Source organism: Triticum aestivum, chromosome 4A (assembly GCF_018294505.1).
Source record: "Triticum aestivum cultivar Chinese Spring chromosome 4A, IWGSC CS RefSeq v2.1, whole genome shotgun sequence".
Taxonomy (NCBI): domain Eukaryota; kingdom Viridiplantae; phylum Streptophyta; class Magnoliopsida; order Poales; family Poaceae; genus Triticum; species Triticum aestivum.
Window position 1 is genome coordinate 350,648,436 of NC_057803.1, and position 5,740 is coordinate 350,654,175.

Genomic DNA, 5,740 nt, shown 5'->3' on the forward strand with positions numbered 1-5,740 from the left:
ACACATTTCAAGTTGCTGTGTGTTTCGGTAGTTGAACCCACTTCCTCTGCATTACCTGTCATTGCCACAGTAACTAGATGAAACCCACTAGCATGTGTAGGAGCTGATTGAGCCATATTTGTGATTCCTACCATGCTATGCTTGCTATGCTTAGAGTCGTGTTAGGTCTGGCTCATCGGGGTGATGAACTAGAGTGAATGGTTGTGTCGGTAATGAGCGTGAAGTGTTGAACATGATTTTGTAAAGGTATCGATGAGAGGCCATGTAGGAGTACATGGTAGGTTGTTTCATTGAGGCCGTCCTTAAGAACTAAGATCTGTATGTTTGATTTAAGATCAGCTACTACCACGCGTTCGGCCCGAAACCAATGGACCCTCTCGACTTGTTAACCACTCTTGTCCTCTGTCTAGGAGTTGCAAATAGTTTCTGGAGTTTGTAGTATGTTGGAGGTCGTGCACAGCGCTGACCTTAGGGGTGGGCTATGATGCGGTAGGCTCGTGGGACGGTGTATCGAGTCGCCCGTTTGGTGTCTCGGGAACCCTGCACACATCGTTTGGGGCCGTTGAGGACACCCTGGCCGGATTTCCTTGTGGATGGAACCCGAATAGGCGATAAACCTGCACTAGGGACTCGTGTGTTTAGTCAGGTCGTGGGCGACACCCTCGCTGGGATTCCACTTGAAGGTGGACGAGTACATGTCGTGTAGCGGCGATAAGTGGTGAAAGCATGTGTGAAGAAGTACACCCCTGCAGGGTATAAAACTATTTGAATAGTTGCGTCCACGGTAAAGGTCTACTTGGTCGCTTATGAAGTTCATAGACAAGTTAATTGTTACTACTAAAAGACTCATGATAAGTGTGAGTACCGCGGATGGCCCTCTCGTAGGATGATGAGGGAGGATCCACAGTGGAGTATTGTGATGGTGATTAGTGGAATCGTGTGCGAAAACTATTTTACAAGTGGTGTCTCGTGGGATAGCTTAGCCAAGAGAAAAAGCTGGTTTGCTGCAATAACTCCACTACCTTCTTGAGAATGTGCATGTATAGTAGGATCTGTTGTAAGACTTGCTGAGTACCTTTGTACTCATGTTTCTTTAATTACTGTTTTCAGACGACAACACCGCCCCCTCCGACGGTTTTTCTGTAGATCTCGATGTTGATGAGTGATTTGCCACCCAGGTGGTGATCTAAGCTTGTGAAGGGCCCTATGTAGATAGACAGGCTTCGTCAAGCCTTCTTTCTTTCTAGTTGTCTGTACTCAGACAAGTTTGCTTCTGCATGTGCTTGTATGTTTGTATGACTTGAGTGTCCGATCATGTGACCCCTACCTGTATGAACATGTTATGTATGGCTCTCCAGAGCCTTTAATAAAGTAGTTTGAGTTGTAGAGTTTTGTTGTGATGCCATGTTGTATTTACACATATCGAGCATATTTTGTGTATGATTGAAATGCTTGGTATGTGTGGGATCCGACAATCTAGTTGTTTATCCATGGCAGCCTCTATTACGGGGAAATGTAGTCTAGTGCTTCCATGGGCCATAGTAGTCCACTACAGCCCAGTTCACCGGAGTCCTGCTAGCCCAGCACTACTGCTCCGGAACACTTGACTGGTCGGCATGTGTTTCACTTTGTTCCTCTGTCTGTCCCTTCGGGGAAATGTCACGCGGTGACATCTGAAGTCCTGCCTAGCCAGCTACAGCCCGGGTTCCCGGAGTCCTGTTAGCCCAGTGCTACAGCTCGGATTCACACGCTGCTGACCGACATGCTCGATGTTGATTCATGTATGCTTGTCCCCGTAAGTTTGTGCCGCCTTGGGTTCACGACTAGCCATGTCAGCCCGGGTTCTCTGTCATATGGATGCTAGCGACACTATCATATACGTGAGCCAAAAGGCGCAAACGGTCCCGGGCCATGGTAAGGTGACACCCGTGGGAATACCGTGCGTGAGGCCGCAAAGTGATATGAGGTGTTATAGGCTAGATCGGTGTGACTTAGAATCGAGGTCCTGACATTGGCCAAACAAAACACAAATATCGGAGAGGAAATACGATGCTATAAGACATCATGCATATACGAGATCAAAGAAACTCATATAAATTTCATGTATATAAAAAGATATGACTGACCATAAACTCGAAGTTCATCAGATCCCAATAAACACACGCAAAAAGGTTTACATCATATGGATCTCCAAGAGACCATTGTATTGAGAATCAAGAGAGAGAGAGAGATGAAGCCATCTAGCTACTAACTACGGACCTGAAGGTCTACCAAGAACTGCTCAGGCATCATCGCTGAGGCACCAATCGAGGTGGTGAACCCCATCCGAGATGGTGTCTAGATTGGATCTGGTGGTTCTTGACTCTGCGGCGGCTGGATGAATATTTCGTCGATGCCTCTAGGGTTCTGGTATTTTTGGGGTATTTACAGAGTAGAGAGGTGGTCCGGGGGGCACCCGAGGTGGGCAAAACCCACCAGGGCATGCCTGGGCCTCCTAGCGCGCCCTAGTGGGTTGTCCCCTCCTCGGGACTCCCCCAGGTACAACTAGGGCCCAACATGTTCCTTCTGGTGCATAAAAAATATCCGTAAAGTTTCGTCAAATTTGGACTCCATCTGATATTGATTTTTTGCTATGTAAAAAAACACGGAAAAAACAGGAACTGGCACTTGGCACTATGTCAATAGGTTAGTACCACAAAATGATATAAATTTATTATGAAACATCAAAGATTGATAATATAACAGCATGGAACAATCAAGCATGGGTGATGATGAAGTAGATCGCACTGTCGCTCGGCTCCTGATGGTGCAAGCGATGGCAGCATCGCGCCCTTGCTGTTGCAGGGCGGACACCTGGATGGCAGGGTGGTGCGGTGAAGGCGCTCGAGGGCCAGCGGCTCCGTCGGGCGCAACGACTTGGTCGAACCATCCCGAGGGAGGCGCATACGCTGTGCCCGCTCCCGTGGTGGTGACGGTCGAAGGGCGGCGACTTTCCCCGAACCAAGCTTCGTTGCTGAGGTTGTGCCCATCCACAGGAGGAGGGGGCGCAGGCGGAGTAACCCCCTCACTCGTACCTTGTGGAGTATGCCCGGCGGGGCATGGCTGATGTTGTTCTCCTCCAATGTCTCCTATTCCTATGCCGGCTGTGGGGAAGTGGTTACGGTGCCGCCTGCTCCGACCATGACCCCAACAGCGTCCATGTCCTCACATGCCTGTGCATCGCCCGCAGCATTAGGGGCTGCGGGTGGCAGGGCCTTCAAGGTGGATGGGTGAACCGAAGCACCAGATTTCTTCTTGGGCGCCATGGTCGATGGCGCCGTCGAAGGTGAGGACGGTGATGAAGATGACGCTCTTCACACGCTTTTAGGTTCGCGTAAGCGAGCTGCCCCTACCTGGCGCGCCAAAGATGTCATGAGAAAGCACAACCACCTATGGGACCATAGGGCCCCTTTGTCGGTGTCAAAACCGGCGGATCTCGGGTAGGGGGTCCCGAAGTGTGCGTCTAAGGTCGATGGTAACAGGAGACAAGGGACACGATGTTTACCCAGGTTCGGTCCCTCTCTATGGAGGTAATACCGTACGTCCTGCTTGATTGATATTGATTAATATAAGTATTACAGGAGTTGATCTACCTCGAGATTGTAATGGCTAAACCCTAGAGGTCTAGCTTGTATGGCTATGATAATGAGTCTCCTATCCGGACTAAGTCCTCCGATTTATATAGACACCGGGAGGATCTAGGGTTACATAAGATCGGTTACAAAGAAAGGAATCTACATATTCGATGCCAAGCTTGCCTTCCATGCCAAGGAGAGTCCCATCCGAACACGGGTGCAGTGTTCGGTCTTCATATCTTCACTGCCCATCAGTTCGGCCCATGGCTAACAGGCCGGACGCCCGAGGACCCCTTAGTCCCGGACTCCCTCAGTAGCCCCCGAATGTAACCCCCCGAGTCCGATGTGCCAGGTGTCTTCCACTTATTCGTCGTCGTTGCCATGTCATTCGCTTGTGTGTTGCATCTTGTCATGTTATCATGTGCATTGCATCATCATGTTTTTCAAAACTTGCATCCGTCCGGGTTTCCCCAGTTCCATCTGTTGTCTGTTCTGAGCCCAGACACACTTGCATGGGCCCGCGGCACGTCCGAAATATTATTTTATAAGTGGCCGGAAAATGTTCTCGGAATGGGTTGAAAGTGTTCATGCGGTGTTGTTATGTTGTGAGTAGGTCGCCTGCCAAGTTTCATCGCATTCGGAGTTCGTTTAATGCCCCAACAGATAACTATAGCGGTATTATAGTCGGTCTATCGTCGGACGTTTTTGGTCTCCGGAAACTGTTGTCGGGCCTCTCTCTCTCTCTCTCTTCTCTCCTCTCAGTCCGAATTCTTCTGCACAGCCCACAAGTTCCACCTAACCCCTCCTTGCACAGTGCATCGGCCCCCTCGAGTGCGCGTCCGAAGCTACCCCGAACCCGACCAAGCAGTCGCGACCGTTTGATCCAGATCATCCCCAAACATCTCCAAAACATCTTCATTTTCTCATTTGAACTTCGTAACTTATTTATTCTCGACCGCCCGATTTAAATTCTAGGGTCCAAATAGCCCCTAATCTAATCTCCCTGAGATATATTTTGACCAACCCTAAAATTGAGGAGAGCTGTCCCATACTCCCTAATTCCTAGCGCCGACACCACTCTTGTCTCTTCTCCCTCGGGATCCATCCAACCCACCTCATTTTCAGCACCAGGCCAACCAGACGCCCGCGCCCGCGATCCAAAAAATCCTCTCCTACTCGAGCCAGTCCGCTGCCCTGCGCGCCCCTGCCTCCCTTCCGGCCTTCTCCTTCTCTTCTCTCCCTCGCTGCTCTCTCTCTCACCCGGTTCCCTCTCTCTCTTGTTCTTCATGCAGGAGCCACAGCGCCATGGAGCAGGGCCGGACCTTCCACGACATCGAGACGCTGCGAACAGATTCGACTGCCTCCGCACCGGAGCTCCTTCCTCTGCTCTCTGCCCGGACCTCCCCACCGCCGGATCCATACTGCTGCAGCCGCTCCCCGATGCTCTGCCGCCGTGAGGAAACGATGGCCGCCGTGCTCTCCTCCTCCCTTCATTTCCCTTCTCGTTTTCACTCTCACCTCCCTCTACTCTGCCTCGTCAGGAACGTGCAGCCGTGGAGATTCACTGGCACTCGAGGATCCAAGCCGCTGCCGTTTGCCTTGTGGCTGACCTACCTCCTTGTTTGGATCCGGCTGATCTCCCCGCGCCCTGCTGCCTCCTCTGCATCGTGCCCTACACCTCGCATCACCAGCCGCTACCCCCTGCGTCCTCTTGTCAGTGACCATAGCGCCAGCTCCCTCTTCGCCCGTTGACCATGCCTGGGTCAGCGCCGACCCGATCCAGCAAGAGAGCCGGCCTTCTCGATTCTTGGGCCATGAGCACGCATCAGGCCCAGCGCGTTCTCACCATGCCATGCCTCCAGGATCAGCTGGGCTTGGCCCAATGTGAGCACCCTTGCCAGATCTAGATTCAGCCCACATGTGCTATTTTTCCCCTGCTGCGGTTTTAGCATTATCCCAGGATTTACTATTTTGTAGAAAACCCCCTTCATGATCATGCATTTAATAACTCCACAACCGGGCATCGATTTAAATTGATTTATATATGAAAAATACTTAGAATTTTGTGCAGATTCATATTATCCAACTTTCGTGCATGTTTAAAATATTTAAATTGTTGTTTGCTT